This window comes from Amia ocellicauda, chromosome 17, assembly GCF_036373705.1.
Source record: "Amia ocellicauda isolate fAmiCal2 chromosome 17, fAmiCal2.hap1, whole genome shotgun sequence".
NCBI classification, from domain to species: domain Eukaryota; kingdom Metazoa; phylum Chordata; class Actinopteri; order Amiiformes; family Amiidae; genus Amia; species Amia ocellicauda.
The window spans coordinates 13,878,335-13,899,031 of record NC_089866.1 but is presented as its reverse complement, the minus strand read 5'-3'; positions in this window follow the sequence as shown (position 1 = coordinate 13,899,031).

Below are 20,697 nucleotides of genomic sequence, written 5' to 3'. Positions count from 1 at the left end.
TTATGTGTATTTCTATGTTAACATGTAACATTTTGTTTATCATGAACATGTGAACACATATAATGATCTACTATTGGTTCAGTTAAGAAATTGTTATACATGTCAGTACCTTAATGATCTCATAGCCCTATATACACCTAGTCACCTAAAACGAGTGTCAGAGGTGATATATGATACCACGCTTGAAATGACCAACTACGCCACCCCAATTGATTTAACGAGGGTGGGGAACCTCACAATCACCCCACTGGCAGGCTTGGATATGGATCTTGGGACACTCACACTTGTATGTCTGTTTCATTCTGTTCATGCTTTTCTACTGATTTTGATATGTAGCTATGCAAAAGTAAGCATATAGAATAGCCTGCTAAATAAATCATTTCCATACTGTCTCCATGCAGTACCAGCTACAGGAAAGTTACATGTGATAGGGAGCAACAGTCTGCTAACAACACAGTTCTCACTTTTTAAACATTTTCTTCAGCTGCCACAAGTATTTGTATACAAAGTTTTATAAGGATTTGTTTCCATTCACATATTTTTCAAGCTGAGAGTAATGATGGTTACCTGGTGATGGAAAAAGGGGTAATTACTGTGATGAAAAAGGCCAAACTGTAAGGGAAGGAACTTTTCATTACATTCAGATGTCTTTTTCCATGATTTTCATTAATTGAAAGCTTCTTACCAAAGGGTAGACACATTAGTTTCATATACATGCAGTGGAACCTGAAAGATCGTGACCGTGAATAGTGCAGTTCTTTAAATAAACATAAAAAAACAACTACACGTCCATCTTGTCAAATGTATTTTAAAGCCACGTGACATGGGGACTGGTACGTACGTACATTTCACTTAGTCCTATTATGTTGTAAAAAGGTAGCTTATGCACTAACCTACGTAGGTCTGATTAGGCAGTTTGGCGGATATATTAAGGTTTTACATTACTGTGATCTTTGAACTTTAACTGTCCAGATCATGCCTTTTGCTGATGTCAAATTCTCTGCAATCTGGTAATATTAATATCACAAAATACTAAAATAAATACCCTTAGCCAAACAATATCATGATGTGTTGGTGAAGACTTAATTCAAAACCCTATTCCTTATTCTGTAAGGTTTGTACAGTTGATTATTGACATTGTATTCTAGGCTCTCCTGGTCAGTGAAGCAGCAGTCCTTCTCATGGGTAATCTGTCCAGGTGAGCAGTGAGAGTCCAGAGGCTTACAGAAAGATAGAGCGGGATAAGAAAATTGTGAAAAGGGCTGTTATGAGCCAGGACACTCTGTGTTTCACCTTTACATTTCCCGTAAATGTCATCCCTACCTCTCCATAATGTTTTGCCTAAATTATGATCTGAAAATAATGGATATGAATATTAATTAATATTCCTGCTCTTATGTAAACATTTTGCAAGTACTGCAGTGTCAAGTAGTAGTTTGAAGGGCTTCAATGTAGCAACAAGGCTGAGTCACTTCCACAGTTTGGTTTGCTTTTTGGAGTGGTTCCATTTGATCCACAGCAAGTGAATTGATTTTTTGCAAAACCCCATAAGATAAGATTTTAAAAATATAGTGGAAAAGTGTATTCATGCTCTAAAATCACATTATATTATACTTAGAAAAGCTGCCTATAAATTGTGCATTTAATTGAAAATAAAAAGACATTCATTTTCATTTGATGTATTATAAATGAATAAATATCAATGTTATTATAAATGTACCGTGTTACATTAAAGTACATGCACCAACGTAGAAAGCTGGTTACTTTTAGTCAGGCTTTCTAAATGTACATCAATTGTGACTGACAAGTGTTCCAACCAATGAAAATCCAGAGTCCAGTGAGGGCAGAGTGTATGATTATGTAATTTCTATAGCAATGGTCTTAATGACAGAATATGAATGAGGGAGGAGTGGGTTTTGACTGAGGGAATAGAGAGTTTTGGCGGAGGGAGTAGGGATGTCCTAATATGGACACAAACTTGGTGAACTGTACAGGCATGGAGATTTATATGTATCGCAAACACACCGGGCAGACCAAACCAAAAAATCTGTCAAAGAAAATATGCAGTGTCAGGCAAACAGCTCAACTCATAGTTTACTTTTAAAACAGCACATACACACAAACAGCAATGAGAATACATTTCAATGAAAACATGATGAGATAATCAGGCAGCTTAACACTGAGTTACAATATAAATATTATATATTAAGCTGTATAATTAAAATATAGTCACAATATGGAAAGGAAATGCAGCATGCGAAAGAATGAACCAGACCCTTCTCTCTTTGAGAGAAAGTTAGCAGAAAAGCTGCCCCAAGAAGCTTCCTAAGCTGGTGCATGCATACAATAATATTACACATTGAACATTTCTTCTTTATGTTTAGTTGGCAGGCATGGCTCCCAGCAGGCCTGGCCACGGGGGCCATACCGATGGGGGAGCCTCAAACGATGGGTTGCTTCCTGAGCTTCCCCTTGAGCACGAATTACCAAACACAGCCCCAATGATACCAAGAATAGGAGAGTGAAATATTATTAATTCTGTCAGTAGGTTGCTGGGGACAACATGGGAGGGGACAATTTCTCATCTTATGCACTTGTTTTGTTATTATTGTTTGCAACAAATGTTACTCTTTTTTTGGTTGTTTTTGGAATAATTATTTTCTTTGTTTTCACTTGTGTGTTTTACTTTGTTGGTTTGGTTAATTAATGGCTTAATTTGAACCCCTCACATTTCTACGAGGTGGATTTCTTTCATTTGTACTTTCTTCCCCTGCAGGCAAGTAAACAGGCACGGGTAACAGATCACGAGAGACACACAAGCCTTCATTCGTGCTGCAGACACGGGACAGGGGAGCAACTGTATATGCCGCATACAGGATTTGGATCAGAGGATTGAGACATCGAGAAAAAGGATTCCTTGCTGGGATATCGAGAGCACTGAGAACCAGGTGTGCTTATAAATCGGCAGTTGATTGAGCTTAATATTGTGAACGAGTTTAATTGTATGCATATGCTTCTCTCCACTGCCCTCCTCCAATTCTGTACTGAATAGTGATGAGAAAAGAGACAGACACATCATATTGATTATAAGAATTTACTGCATGGATATTCATTTTCTGCTAAACTTGATTTACATGTGGAATGTTGCTTCTGACTGAGGCACCTGGAAGTGAGAGAGAGTGTTAATTATAGATAGGTGTAAAACGACAAGAAACTATCCTTACCTGCAGGTCCAGAGGGCATATTCTCCTGGTGGTGACAAGCTGTGGCGTGGACTCTGATGAACTTCACTGTGGAAAGAAAATATATCATCTGGAGGCTGTGCTGCAGCCATGGATACGCGAAGGTCTGTTCTCTCCCTTCTCGTGTACAAATGAGGATTGGCCCTTGACTTTTAACAAGACTATTGAGGACTCACAAGAGACTTTTCTTTGTATTATTTTTGATTAACAGAAACAAATAGAGGGTATTTTAAAATAGATTTAGGTGGCTGTAATTCAGGGCCCTTTTTGCTCTTATCTTCTAGGAGTTAAAGGAGTTAAAGGTGATTTTTAGCTCAGATTTTTTTATATTTAGAGTAAACCCCTATTCTCATCACAGCACAGACTTCATGCCCTGTGACTGCTTCTCTGTGTTATTTGCGTATTTAGTAGACTAATAAATCTCTTTTGAATTTATGCATTCTAGGTATCCCAAGATCCTTTGTAAAGAATCTGTGGCTCAGTGGTGTTTTCCCTGTCCTCAGATAAATGACCGAGGTGGCGTAGTCGGATAGCTCTTCCAAAGTGCCATTCTTCACCTGTGCCATTATCGTTATATCAATTCTAATATAATACAATATATTTCAAAATACAACCTCTATTAAAGTAGCTAATGTATATATTTTAAATATGTTAACATATATTATACATATATTATCAAATATACTTAACATATTTCAGAAAGTATGTTTTCAGATGTATTTTATTTTTGTGAAAGGAGCAGCGATGCTTGTATTCCAATACTCCCCACCACTGAATTACACATTGTTGTGTGTTCCTTTTAGTCCTCTCGCCTTGTGTGTGTAAAAGAAAAAATGTCATTTGTTTCCATAGAGACCAAGGAATTGGGGGTTGTTCAGCTGAGGCCCACTATCATTCTGAACAATGCAAGGTTGCACTTAAACATATTTGCAAGAATCAGTCAGCTTCATTATGAAATTCACAAGAAACACATGAAAGAAGATAGAACATAACTGAATGTGCAGTCACTCTATACTGTGTTTACTGTAAAAGCAAATACAAGAAATAATAGGAAAAATAGGGTGACAGCTCTGGAAAAAATTAAGAGACCACTGCAGATTTTTCTTAAATCAGCATCTCTACATATACAATGAGGGAAAAAAGTATTTGATCTCCTGCTGATTTTGTACGTTTGCCCACTGACAAAGAAATGATCAGTCTATAATTTTAATGGTAGGTGTATTTTAACAGTGAGAGACAGAATAACAACATATTTCAAAAAAGTTATAAATTGATTTGCATGTTAATGAGGGAAATAAGTATTTGATCCCCTATCAATCAGCAAGATTTCTGGCTCCCAGGTGTCTTTTATACAGGTAACGAGCTGAGATTAGGAGCACTCTCTTAAAGGGAGTGCTCCTAATCTCAGCTCGTTACCTGTATTAAAGACACCTGTTCACAGAAGCAATCTATCAATCAGATTCCAAACTCTCCACCATGGCCACGACCAAAGAGCTGTCCAAGGATGTCAGGGACAAGATTGTAGACCTACACAAGGCTGGAATGGGCTACAAGACCATCGCCAAGCAGCTTGGTGAGAAGGTGACAACAGTTGGTGCGATTATTCGCAAATGGAAGAAACACAAAATAACTGTCAGTCTCCCTCGGTCTGGGGCTCCATGCAAGATCTCACCTCGTGGAGTTTCAATGATCATGAGAACGGTGAGGAATCAGCCCAGAACTACACAGGAAGATCTTGTTAATGATCTCAAGGCAGCTGGGACCATAGTCACCAAGAAAACAATTGGAAACACACTACGTCGTGAAGGACTGAAATCCTGCAGCGCCCGCAAGGTCCCCCTGCTCAAGAAAGCACATGTACAGGCCCGTCTGAAGTTGGCCAACATCTGAATGATTCAGAGGAGAACTGGGTGAAAGTGTTGTGATCAGATGAGACCAAAATCGAGCTCTTTGGCATCAACTCAACTCAGCAAAGAGGAGTGGGACAAAATCCCTCCTGAGATGTGTGCAAACCTGGTGGCCAACTACAAGAAACGTCTGACCTCTGTGATTGCCAACAAGTACTAAGTCGAAGGGGTCAAATACTTATTTCCCTCATTAACATGCAAATCAATTTATAACTTTTTTGAAATGCGTTTATCTGGATTTGTTTGTTGTTATTTTGTCTCTCACTGTTAAAATACACCTACCATTAAAATTATAGACTGATCATTTCTTTGTCAGTGGGCAAACGTACACAATCAGCAGGGGATCAAATACTTTTTTCCCCCACTGTATGGCAGCCATTCCATTTCCATTCCATTCATATTTTTTTTTTGGAATTTGGGAGAAATGTTGTCAGTAGTTTATAGAATAAAACAAAAATGTTCACATACCTATAAATAGTAAAACCAAAGAAACTGATAATTTTGCAGTAGTCTCTTAAGTTTTCCAGACCTGTATTTAATATGTATAGACATGTCTTTTTAACCCTAGAAAGTCAAACGTTTATGCTTTGCTTACATTACTAATGCATTTAATTGGTACTTTAACATCACAAAATACTATGTAAACTATAATCAAACATAAAATATATAAATGGATTTCTGACATTTCTGAAATATCTATATATATATATATATATATATATATATATATATATATATATAGATATATAGATACATAGGTAGGTAGATACTTCAACGACATGCTTCATAAATAAAACTAAACTTGTTAACAATTTGATTTACATTTTAAGAATCAGATGAAGTGGCTTGATGCATTTATTTATAAATAAATGCCAGTTCAATGACAGCATGCTTATTGGTATGCTCACTTAATTTCTGTTTTTAATTCCCAACACCCTTCAGCTTTAATTAGGAGGCAGTAATACATTTTCTGAAATGGTCAAACCTCAACCTGTGGTATCCTTTTTCAACAGCAGAATTCAAACTGTCATTAGTAGCAGCAGAACGGTAAGATTAATGGAGGACACAGCAGTCCAATTAATAACAAGTGTCAACAATAACAAGAACAGTAAGATGAGGAAAATAAATATACAGAAGTTAAGGTTTGCCACCTCATATGTACAAGAAAACAGGAGACCAACCAACTGACACACTTATTTTTTTGGTTGTTTGTGTATATCAGACTTATTGGCATCAGTGTCTCCACCCATTTCATTTCTTAATTAGGTACAGAGCCTTGCTAAAGTAGTCACAGCCCTGCAAATGATTGTTGTTGCTGTCTGAGTTTCCAATCATGAAACTTTAAAATAGAATCTACAAAATGTAGTTCAAATATCCCTACAAGACTCCTCCATTGCTTGTATTAGGATCACTCGCTGGTAGGGATTGTGAACATTAAACCCAAGCTGAAAAAACTCTTCAATTGTATTGAGAAAAGGACAATATGGTGGAAGTAAAATGACTGAAAAATGTTGTGGAACAAATTATGGATCAGTGCAGCACAGTTGAAATCACACTGTCCCAAATCACAACCTGCATGGTCTACTCTGGCCCCTCTTTGGGTGGGATGAAATGAATGTGAAATGTGTCCAGAAAAACAAGTAGATGGGCTGTGATGTATGGGCTTGCATACTTATTGCATATTGTGTGATACCATACTATAAGTGAACTGTATATTTGCTCTTGCGCTTCCTCTTCCACCCCCTCTTTCCACTCCATGTGGGTCTGAGTTCTTCCAACAATGAAGAGTTCACCGGTGATGTCTTTTATTCATGCTAAAGGTCTGGCAGATGATTGAATAGTGTGGGTGTGCACAGATGCAGCATGACTGAGGTCCATTGGGGATTAGAGTTGGGCATTTTTAATTGTGTTTTCCATATGAACACCAAAGATGTCATTATGGAAAATGTGCTGAAGGTAGAGCTTTTTGTGTGTGAATTGACAAAATGCTATTTCACTTGTATTTATTGTCATAAGTATAAAAATATTTCATCATCAGTTACCTGGAACCATGCTACACAGAACCAGACTACAAACCACACTAGGTTCATCCATAATTCCTGCCTGTACAATCTGTCATACAGAGCTAATTTATTAGACAATTGCCAATGCAGTACGGCCATAACTACAGATGTTTCATTCTCCTCACGTCATATGCTCATAAGACATCCTAACTGGTTCTTTCCCCAATAATCTGCACCACCTACGCTCCTAGCTATTTTTATAAAATGCTAGCTCTCATCAGAATTAGAAATACAACAACTGGGCTCCAATCATAATGCTCTGAGCTCAGATGCAGTCCCGATGGACTCATCCTCGTTGCCAGGATATTGTTCCTTTAGTCAAGCGAGTTTAGGCCAAAATAAACTCTATTTACCTTCTACTTCATTAATCTATTGGTGTAGTCCAAACTGCTGAAAAACAAAACAGTAATGAAACTCATCAAAACTCATTGTGTGTGTGGGGGGCATTCTGTTTTGTTCATGAGACTCTCATTGCTGGTCCACATTACTGGTCCACACCTGTCTACTTATTGACCACCTGTGACTAGTCAATTTCTCAAAAAGGTTATTCATTGCTATCCATTGTAATTAAATGCTGTCCTTTAAAGGAAAAGTGTAATTCATTCTCTCAGTTCATAATTAAGTACATATGTTGCCAACAAGAATATGAATCATATGAATAATTTAAAGAATCAAAGTCACTGTGAAATCAGTTTTCTCCAAATAGGACATTCTTTCTTTAAAGTGTTTTTTCTTGCTGTTAAGTAGCTAATGGAAAACAAGCACTATGACTATTAATTTTATTATACATTTGTTACTGATTAGGTGGTAACTTCAAACACCAGGTCTATTCCATGCCGTGGCCAGCTTGAAAACAGCATGCAGAATTCCAGCAACAGTACCGTCTGCAGAAAAACACTTTTTCTGCATTTTGATTTAACAAGGTCAATTGTGCAGGTGACACAGCTGTTTCAGATGCAGATATATGGTTACTATAGGTCATGATTACCTACGTGAGGTACCACAGGAATGTTTTAATGTAGAACAGGGTATGGGCAGCAGTGGAATAAGTGCAAGTACGCCAAGGATACTGTTTTGCCAATGCCTCCCCATCCACCCTTTTCTCCATGCAACGAGACACAAAGTTCCACTTCATGAATCTGAGATGGATATTGTGTCTTTTGTTGTCCTTCTCTTTATTATTATGTTTCAAAATAAATATTACAATTCACAATGCAATTCATCATGTAAACCAATATATCGTTTCCTGTTTCTGAAACACAACCTGGCTCCGGTCACAAATGATATAGTCATATCTGAGAATTCACTACAAAAAGAAAAAGGGTGTACATAAAAAATGCAATGTTTTAATCACATTTTTAAATAATGCTGCAAATCATTACTTAATACTATTTTATTTTGGAGTATGTATTCAGCTTTAAATGTATGAATATTTGTAGTATGAGGAAATTTCTTGTGCAAATTAAAGTTGAAAAATATATGAAATTTCAGAACAAGGAGAGGCCATTTAGTCAAACAATACTCATGTACTATTCCTTAAATTGAATTCCCCAACATTTCCACTTCATCACCCAATATGGAATTGGCAATTACTGAGCTCAACCCACCATGACAATGTACATGTCCTCTTAAACACACACTACTAAAGCACTAACCATTTTTTACACTGCATGCCCACTGTCCAGCTATTATGTAGGGTTTAATGCAACTGGAACATATACAGATTGTTCTTTATAAATATAACAACCCTACCAATCTGGAGAAAATAAAAAAAAATCTATATTGTTCCAGTCACAAACCCGGAAACGACTACCAATGAATACATGTCACTTGCACAAATAAATGTAATTTAAACATACATTTGTTATTTAATAGAATTCAGAAATAAATACATGCCATCAGTCACCCAATCATTTTTCTTCATTGAACCACTTCTGCATCAGTGTCAACAAGGGTTTCTGTAGGGACATTATAGCTTGAGGAATGGGAAATCTAGAATTATGCTTTCACCAAGACATCATGACTTTAGGCAGTTCAGATTTCTGTATTATGTAATATGGATATTACCAAACAAAATGCAGGATTTTGACTCTTAACGTGTAAAGAGCATGGTAATAAAGAGCATGGTAATGTAAAGCATTTTTACATCTTAATTGTCATTTAAGTCAGGAGCAATCAGTTCTGCTACTTACTTTCATGCGACCAGGTCACTTATATCAGGACATCCTGCAACTTCCCTTTATAGGGTTGAATCTCTTCTTATTTAGTTTTTTGAGCTAGCTTGAGAAAATGCCCCTCAACTAAGTCCTAGACAAATATTCATATAAAAATAATAAGATTTTTTTTTATACACAATTTCATGGATCTAAACCCAAACTCACTTGCTGAATATGTATGAGCTGCAGAAGCTTTTATTATTAAAGGTAATACAGTGTATAGAGAAAAGGACTAAAGAACAGTCTAAAACTTCTATTACTGGAAGAATAAAGTTGTAGGATACTCAAAACGTTCTTCCAAAACAATGCTATTCATTGTAGCAGCACAGCCAGTGCCACGTACTGGACACAGACTGGAGTATGGCCACAGAGTGGGACTCTAATGAACTTTCAGCAATGAAGCCAGGAGGGTATTTTGTGCTGGATAGAGAGCTGCAAAGAGAGCCACCACAAAGCCAAGTATTGATGTCATGAATTCTCCAAAAGCTCTGTATGTCATAATGCTGTGCTGCTAGCTAGCTTTCTGGAGAGTGAAGACAGAGATACTGAAACAGTGAAGTAAGCGAGAGTGATTTCGTTTTCGTACATGATATATGTGTGACACTGGACTTAGTAGTCCTTGCACTTGCGATACCAGGAAGAGAAGAGAGTGTGAAAACAGTCTTGCTTGTGGAAGTAATTAATTTAATATACCATTTACCTGCAGAACCTGGTGGCGGCTCCATATCCCTGGGGCAGGTTGGGTGCAGATACCTTGGGGCAGAGAAGCATGGTAGGGTGGTGAAAAAAGGATGTGTGTGCCCTTGATGAAGAACTGCTTGAATGGGGAAAAGTTTGCTTTGCTGCCTGTATTTTGTCTTGCACTACCTGCTCTATGTCACCAAGGTTTTGTACGTGCTCATCCCACCAGACTGAAGAGCTCTCCCGAATACCTACTAGACCAGTGGTCTCCAACCCTGGTCCTGGAGAGCCCCAATCCACTTAATCTTATAGGTCACCATAAATCACCAATTTCTTAATACTGGGAACACATGGGAGTTAATAATCAATTAAGCAACTCAAGCAAGGGATTTCTTGACTAAAGGGGATGAAGGGATTTAGATGATTGCTCCAATCATTTCTAAATGACTAAATTGATCAAATAACCTGCTTAATTGTTTTGAACTAAATACTAAATACTAAATACTAAGTACCAGGGTTGGAGACCACAGTGCTAGAGGGAAGAGGACTGGTGTCTCAAGAAGCAGCCCTAAAGGAGAAGCCCTGATCTAGGGAAACGGACGCTTACCTGAAGTGCTGGACTCTCTGTGTTGACTTGAAATTAGAAAGCCACGATAAGTGACTGTGTGTGTGACAATGATCCGACTGATGATTTAATGAGCAGGTTTGTTCAAGATCCTAGGACCACAGGCTCAAGTAAGTCAAAATAATTTCACTTCTACACATTGTACAGAAAGAAATCTCAAATAAGTCTACTAAAATCACCTATAATGAACCGGGATGAATAACAGTACCTAAAACCAAGTCACAGTTCACTGCAATATAAGAAATGAAATATACACATAATAAAAGGTGTAAATAAATCCAGGACTAGAAGGTATAAAACTGCTTTGGTTCTAAATTTATCAATATAATATTTCTTAAATTACATGTCTGTTATTTCGGTCTGGAGTGTACACAGAGAAGCCAGGGCTACTAATTTTATCCCTGAAAATCCTCAGCCCAGGTGTTGGCATGGTAGATAATGACAAAGTCAGAGTGAAAGCCTGATAGCAAATCACACTTCTTACTTTCCTAGGTAACAGCATGTCTTTTCAGCAGTCTCTTTGATGGTTTAAATCCTATCTGAGGAAGATAAAAAAGTACCCCACCATTCAATATTGTCACTCGGTATTGTTGAACTGCACAGAATATCCATCATAGCCAGATAGAGGACAGGATAGGAGCAGCATGTCATTCTCATTCTCTCATCATGCACACACAAATAATTGTCTTACCAGGGACAGGTTTCCATTCACTGATCAGATACAATCACTAACAAATTTCCATTACTGCAGGTGAACATTGATAAAAGCCTTAAGGTCCTGAAGGTAATAAAAATGTTAAAAAATGAGGAATCATGCATACTTACAACAATGGCTCTTTAAGAACACTTGCTTCTGAAGTAATCCAAAAAAGGGGCTGGAGATTATGTTATTCACTTCATTGCTATAGATTTTGTCTTTTAAATTAAATTCTGCTGAAAGAATCCAGAAAAACTCCTCTCTCTTCCTAAAAACCATGCTGCCCTCTATTTCCCCCCAAATGTGAGTCCAAGTGGTCTATTATGGACAAGAAGTACAATGATTGGTCTTACTATTCCGGCTGCAAAAAATGATTTGCTTGAAAAAGCTCACAAATGCTGCGATTGTAGCAAGTGCCATTTCAATACAAAACATCCATTCTCTCACCCATAAGGATATACAGCACCTCAAGCACCTGAGAGAACAGCTCTTTGGCAATTATAGTGTTCAAGTGGAAATTGAGAAATCTTGTAGACAAAACCATATTTTAATATTTTCCCGATCTTAAAACATTACACGAGAAGTTTGAATGCAACTTCCTCTCCTCAAGTACTTAAAAACAACTGACAAGGTACAAGATCCATTTAGTTGAAGAGACGTCCCCTTAAACCTAACTACACCGCCCCAGTATTTTGAGAGGATGGGGAACCTCACAATAACCACGCTAACAGCTCTCCACACAGGTTCAGCTCATGAACCTGGGACATCCACACTTGGTAAATGAATATCTCCTGGTGGGAATACAGGCTCCTCCAGGAGGTGCTTTATGGATCCAGTTTGATGACTTCAGGAACACGATCTAGGACTGTGATAGCATGCAGATGTTCTGAACTGACATTTAAAAAGTTAAGGCTATGAACACTGTTTTTTTTTTGCCATTCAACAATGGCCCCCTCTAGCTCCTCCAATGGAGAAACCTCACCATTTAGGAGTTATAGGTAAGTACAATGATACTCCATTTAAATGTGGGAGATCACAGTATCCGATCATGCCTGTTTTGTCTTCCTTTTAGATACAAAAATGATAATATCTTCATACACAGGAAGAGGACATCACAGCAGCCCGCATATAACAAAGGGAGTGAAATAAACTAAACATGTAATAAAGACCCACAGTTTCTCACACTACCTTAGATCAACTGGTGCTTAGTTTTCAGATATGATGGCTCTTTGGGGTTCTCATTCCATCCCCTGCGTGAAGCTCCCTCCTACCCTCCAAAGCAGATCTGGAAATCCTGGCTCCAATGCCATCTCAGTCTATATATTTTCTCCCATGATCCTGAGTGCTCTCCCGGGGCTGCGGTTTCCAGCTATGAATGCTGCCTGCTGACTCTTTGCTACAGCCGCTCCCTTTTTAAATGACAGAGGAAGGGATGCCGGTGTGTATAGGACAATGGAGGAGACTCCAATCTAGCGTAAGTGTATCTCCTTCCAATTTAGGGAAAAGAAACCCATAAAATCAATAATAATAATAAAATTTAAAAAACACATGCGCACAATTATTAAAGAAAACCAAAGCAATAATATGGTGACTACAAAGGGAGAAAAACTCAATCAATAGTGATACATACAAAAATACAGTACATAAGTACATAATGTGCAAATAATAAGAGACTAAGCTTCCTCATATTCTCTGACACGTTAAAAGAACAATAGAAATTTCAACACTGTCAACAGCTGTATCAACACTCGCTTCTGTGAAAATCAAATGGAGAGAGCCTCTATCAGCGGAGCAACACCTGCAGATTGCCCTGTCACCAGTTCCTCCCCGGGGCCATTGCTCACAGAGGCAGGCTCAGGTATTATACTGATTATACTCCCAGTATATACTCATTCATTTGAGTTTAGTGCTCTAAACGTTACCAACCCAAAACCCAACAGTGCATCTATGATATCTCAATTAATGCATGAGGATCTTTACAGTATCTTTCATCCTTGATAGTTCCTCATACAGGATAATAAAGGCAGGACATTTACTAAGGACACAGGCAAGTACAGGTTTTCATTTCTTTAATTTTCTTCTCTCCACTGTACAGCATTTCATTCAATAGGCTGCACAGGCCACAAAGTCTCAGCCAATGGAATACAAATAGAAATGTAAGCCCGAAACAATAGAAGACAATAAATACATATATATATATATATATATATATATATATATATATATATATATATAATTGCTTTTATTTCACTGGATGCATTAAAGCATAAAATGTGGAAGACTAATTGAGGATTTTGTTTTTAAATTAAACACTAGAGAAGGAATTAACTTAATACATCAAATAAGACGAAAAAATAAGAAAAAAAAAATCACAGTAATTTCACAGGCAGTCCACAGTGTCCTCGCACCTCCATGTGAATAGCGATTACAGTACATCCAGCACAGACCAGGAACAGACAAAGCAGACAACCTCAAGGAAGAGAAAACAGCACATCTCAGGGGAGAGTACAATATTGCATTTAACACATCCTCTGACATTAGCTCTTTTGGTTTTTAGCTTTTTGTTCTGCCCTCAGTCCTTGGTATCAGAACTTTTACACTTTAGGCACGTTCTTACCAAGACAATGGGCAAACAGAATTCTATTGTCTGTCATCAAGTTGTTTGAAAAAACCTTTGCTCTCCTAAAACTGTCAAAACAACTCTTACAAGTTATAAATTAATGATGAACAGACACAGATGGTAATTATATTGTCCCATACACTCCCATAATGAGATTTGAACATAGTTAATGTGATTTTCTAGGACAAAATTATGTTATTAAGGGATAGCATTGTTTTAATTAAGGTCTTAGCAAGGCAATAGTTCAATTAAGGAGTTTGAGTAGCCTGAATTAGCAAGAGTTCAGGTGAAATGTCCCCCAAGGCCTGGAATGGGGAACAATGGATTTGAGCATCTGTTGTCCATATGACACTTTGTAAACTGTGCATAACTAACCAAAACATTGAATAAATTAAGTTAATTAAAAGCTCTATTTTATCTGTCAGAATGATGGGCTCATGGAATGGTTCCCCATGGGTTTCAAATTATGCTTGTGGAGTAATTACACTCAGTGGGCTGTCTGGTATGTGGGCACAAAGACAAAAAAAGAGTTTAATACTTCAGTTGTATTCGGATTGTTTCCAACTGAATCATGTGCAGATTGTTCACAGCAAAAGAAAAGCACTATTTAGTGTATTTATATTCTTCTTATGTTGATGATGATGATGATTTTTATTATTATTGTAATTATTATCATGTTATTCAGCTATTCATCTAACATTTTTGACAATATTCTGAAATAATCACTTTCTGAAATTGTCATGGACACCAAAATGTAATATGGTTATGAACATTATCTTATATATTTGACCTCATTGCCATGCAGGAATGTCACAAGGTTGAATATGTCTTTCCCTATTTCCTTTGGTCTACCATTTGAGCAGGATCAAATACATTGAAATCATTGGAAAAAAGAAAAGAAAAAAGATCAGATACCAGAATGATGCTGGCATCTCAATAATCTGTTTCCTGGGGTAAGAGTGCAGCTTTCCATTCAGCAACTGTTTTGCTTTCATCATTAAATGATTACAAAAATTAAATAGCTTAAATAAATACTTCAGCCTAAGATTGACTATCCAAGGTTATTCCACACATGACTTTGATGTACCCAATTAATGTGGTCTGTGTTCAGTGTGCAAGGACTAGAGCAAGGATAATATCTTTGGAAGAGCATTTATAAAGGAATTTCTGACTACATTATCCCCCAGCACAAACAAAACCTACATACATGTGTACTTATTTGACTACCATAAATTCTCCAACTAATGTTTGGTAAACTTCAGAATCGAGTTTGTCTTCATTAATGATTATTGATTTATTACTGGTGTAACTATTAATCTTAATTTAACATACTAATTCATGTTGAGTTGACTATGTGTTAAGAAGGCCTTTCATTCTAGAGAGATAAAAAAAGACTTAGCAGGCAGTGTAGGGCTATGCCTGGGTTCAGTTTCAGCATGTTATCTTTCTCCTGTTGAGAAAAGCAAAAAGGTTTGGTGGTGAGCTCCCAGTATTGCAAACCCACATATACTCAAACACTTCATCAGACAGTGCAGATCAAACGTCAGTGATACTAGATGAGAAAACTGAACTGTAGTTTATTTTTCTACATAAGGGGTAGAAAACAGGTAATGTAAACTGACTACATTCAATTTCATCTGTGGCCTGAAACACACAACATAATCAACCAACTGAACTACAGTCTCTGGTTTCCAAGCATTCAGTGTTTATCTGTAACTTACTGAACACTGGAGCAGCTCTCCACTCCCTGCATCCTCACTCAGCCCCTGAGAGAGACAGCCTCAGCAAAGACAGATTTTATCACTTTAGACCAGCACAGTCTTTAAAAAAGGAAAATACGTATATACATAAAGAAAGAAAGCAATGTATACATGCACATTGCCTCACTTTCTCTGCTCTCCACTCTGTAGTGGAGAATGAATCACTCAGAGAACCAAGCCACAGAGGAGAACAAAATGAGAAACTGTCGCCCCCTTGTGCATTGTGTGTCGAGGAAAATTAGATAAGTAAGGTAAATCAATTATTGTTAAAATTAAACAAAAGCATTTGGATGCGAGGGACAAGCCACATAGACTGGTAGTGAATGAACTAAGGGGACCATAAATTTAAACTGCTATATATAAAATCACACTGAAAAGAGGAATATTTATGACAAGCTGTTGGACCAGAGAGGTTTGGGATTTAATTTTACATAGGAAATGACACAAAAAAATCCAATGACAACTTAATCATTATATTTCACTGTTGGTGAAGAGAGATTAAACCAATCTATTATCTTATTTTTCAATATGAGATGACTGCTGAATATAATGTAGACAGAATTTGACAGGGGTTCCAAAATATCCATTTACACAGAAAAAGCATTTGATCAAATTGAATGGAAATATATTTTATCAGCACCTTTTTCACTTCAGTTTCCTCTCGCCATTACTATTCACTATTGCAATAGAGACACCTCCTGTGAGCCAGAAACCATGACGGTATTACTGCATTAAACATAGGAATTCGGGGTCACTACAATCCTTATATGTCGATGACATCATCCTGTATTTCTCAAACAATCTACCCACCCCTGATGGATCTTATTAAAACATTTGGTGAGATCTTGGGCTATATCATTCATTGGCAAAAAAGTGAATTTATGCCAATCACTGCTAATCTTGATCCTGTTTTTTAAATACCTGACCATTTTAAATGGAAAAGTGTCCTCCTCGATCTAAGAAATTAATGTATTGTTTTATATACATACATACATATATACAACACCAAATAACATATAATATTCGTGTACTATATTAATTCAGATTTAAGAGTTCTCAGATTACATTAAGCTTATTTTTTAATTTATTTTCACTGCAATTTATCAGCACTGAGTAATTCTTGCACCACTTCTGCCCTCTATTGACAAAAAAATAATACAGCAGCCTAATTATTTGAATAGTTTTACCCTAGAATAGTGATTCCCAACCCTTTCAAGCTCAAGGTACACCTACTTAACTTACACATTTTGTGTGGCACACCAACCCCTGCTGCTATATATATATATATATATATATATACACTCACCTAAAGGATTATTAGGAACACCTGTTCAATTTCTCATTAATGTAATTATCTAACCAACCAATCACATGGCAGTTGCTTCATTGCATTTAGGGGTGTGGTCCTGGTCAAGACAATCTCCTGAACTCCAAACTGAATGTCTGAATGGGAAAGAAAGGTGATTTAAGCAATTTTGAGCGTGGCATGGTTGTTGGTGCCAGACGGGCCGGTCTGAGTATTTCACAATCTGCTCAGTTACTGGGATTTTCACGCACAACCATTTCTAGGGTTTACAAAGAATGGTGTGAAAAGGGAAAAACATCCAGTATGCGGCAGTCCTGTGGGCGAAAATGCCTTGTTGATGCTAGAGGTCAGAGGAGAATGGGCCGACTGATTCAAGCTGATAGAAGAGCAACTTTGACTGAAATAACCACTCGTTACAACCGAGGTATGCAGCAAAGCATTTGTGAAGCCACAACACATACAACCTTGAGGCGGATGGGCTACAACAGCAGAAGACCCCACCGGGTACCACTCATCTCCACTACAAATAGGAAAAAGAGGTTACAATTTGCACAAGCTCACCAAAATTGGACAGTTGAAGACTGGAAAAATGTTGCCTGGTCCGATGAGTCTCGATTTCTGTTGAGACATTCAGATGGTAGAGTCAGAATTTGGCGTAAACAGAATGAGAACATGGATCCATCATGCCTTGTTACCACTGTGCAGGCTGGTGGTGGTGGTGTAATGGTGTGGGGGATGTTTTCTTGGCACACTTTAGGCCCCTTAGTGCCAATTGGGCATCGTTTAAATGCCACGGCCTACCTGAGCATTGTTTCTGACCATTTCCATCCCTTTATGACCACCATGTACCCATCCTCTGATGGCTACTTCCAGCAGGATAATGCACCATGTCACAAAGGTCGAATCATTTCAAATTGGTTTCTTGAACATGACAATGAGTTCACTGTACTAAACTGGCCCCCACAGTCACTAGATCTCAACCCAATAGAGCATCTTTGGGATGTGGTGGAATGGGAGCTTCGTGCCCTGGATGTGCATCCCACAAATCTCCATCAACTGCAAGATGCTATCCTATCAATATGGGCCAACATTTCTAAAGAATGCTTTCAGCACCTTGTTGAATCAATGCCACGTAGAATTAAGGCAGTTCTGAAGGTGAAAGGGGGTCAAACACAGTATTAGTATGGTGTTCCTAATAATCCTTTAGGTGAGTGTATATATATATATATATATATATATATATATATATATATATATACAGTGAGCATTCAAAACATTAGGGACACCTGCTTCTTCAATAAAATAGCCTGACAAGGTGATCCCAGGTGAAGGCTAAGATCCCTTATTGATGTAAGCTGTTAAATCCACTTCAGTCAGTGTAGATGAAGGGCAGGAGACAGGTTAAAGAAGGATTTTAAGCCTTGACACAAATGAGACATGGATTGTGTATGTGTGCCATTCACAGGGTAAATATTTAACTGCCTTTTAACGGGGTATGGTAGGTGGTACTGGGCACGCCGCTTGAGTGTGTCAAGAACTGCAACACTGCTGGGTTTGTCATGCTTAACAGTTTCCAGCCCAAAGGACATCCAGGGAACAGTTCATTGATGAAAGAGGCCAAAGGAGGCCTACATAAATTGTGCAGAGCAAGACTGCTGGGCTTGTTAGCGGCCATGTCGCAGGTCCTTCCCCTAGGCATCTTCAGGCCTGGTTCAACAAGTTAATGCTGCACCTGCTTCGCAACTGGCATCACCAGCCGCTTGTCATTCCAGCCTGCTAGGCACTCTGGTGGTAACGCAGTCCCATTAGAGCTATTTTCATATGCATAGTAACAATAAATTGTAAACATAGAGCTAGAAAAGCTATATAAATCTGTATTGCAATTTTTGTATTATTATTAAAGATATGAATGAACACCTTCAGCTACTTATAAAATAAAATGTAAACAAAAAATAAATCAAACAGCAGCAGCACCGATAAGCACTTTCTTTGATAATACATTGTGGAAAGATGTTTCTTGACATTTGTTATTGCAGTTCATTTTTTCAAACATGGAGGCCAATGTAATCAGTCATTTGCTATCCTCTTTGTGTTTTAATCTGTTCTGACCACGTGGGTCTCTCTTTTCTTATTCATGGTGATGCTCTCTTGTTCATTTCTTTGTATCAGTTGGTAACGTCTGTTAAGCCATTTAGTCTGCTATGTATAGATTGTGAATTTGTTTGTTCACATTCCATACTTTAAAGTATTGAAGTATCAAAGATGCACCTGCATTGCATTATTTGCAGTGCATTGCATATATAGTGTTGTCTTTTGAGGAGCAGTTGACTGAATTCACATGAAAGACATTTGTTAAGTATATGCATGTATTTTAATTTATTTGCTTGAGTTATTTGCACCAGGGTAATGCCCATTTTTTGTTTTGCCTCCCACCTGAACATTAATTAATCTAAATTGGAAAATTAATTGAGTTTATTGAAATTAAAAATGTGAAGGCCAATAGTCTGCTTTTTCTGGTTTGTGCGATTGTTTAGCTTTTAATTAAATGTAGTTGTAGATAAACTGAGATGTGTTTGATTAATGTATTTAATTTAATGTTTATTTAATTTAATGTAAATTAATGTTTGCTGATTTCCTCTCTGCCTGTTTCTCATATTTTAACCTGTAAGAATTTGATTTAAAAATATTTAGGCAGAAGTCCTTCAGTTGTGTGATTCAGTTGGTTGTGTGATCCAGAATGCTGCAGAGGGACAAGAGAAGGGAACTTAAACTAGAGGGACTGAGTTTCATGCTTTAATAGAAAGGATGAGTGCTGTGATGATGAGTCTCCATTTGTGAATCCCTGTTCTCTTTGAATTTGAAAAGCAGTAATCATCTGTATGGAAACTGCATCTCGCATGTGGGAAGTTTCCTTGAGACATACATCAAAGCTGCTGATGAGCCCTTATGCCACCAAAGTAACTTCCTCTTTGGTTCTCAGCTCTTAGGAGATGGTTATTTCTGAGACACAAGAGCCATATATTTTTTCTGTAAGATAAAATAGTATGTACAGTACTGTGTGTACCTTGTTATACTGTGGCTGCAGTAGCTGTCTTTTGCCCCTTCTTAAGTTGTCTGGTACTGGGAAATATATATTGCACTTTGCTGGATTAAACTCATCTGTGCATGCCGTTCAGTGCACCATATCATTTTAAATCTCAGTTGTGTTGTTGTTTGCTAAAAATAAACGTAAAATCTGGCATGTTTGGCTACACTGTCATGTTATTACTACATTATTTCTCTGTTACGCCTTTGCTGATTTTGTTCTGTTACACTTTATTATTTAATCATTACTGTTAAACCCAAGTCACGGGGATGACAAGGGATAATTATTGGATAGTAGGTGGTTTATTTATTTATGTTTCCATGTATTTAGATTTTTTATTGAGTAGTGTATTGTTGGATATTTTATGGCATTTGTTGTTCTGGTATTAGCTTTTTGTTCTTATTGATTGAAAATGTTCATGTTTTTGAGTCTTTGTTCCCTCCATTAAGCACACCTGCAGCTGGAGCGAGTGGTTGCCTGGCAACAGCATCCTTA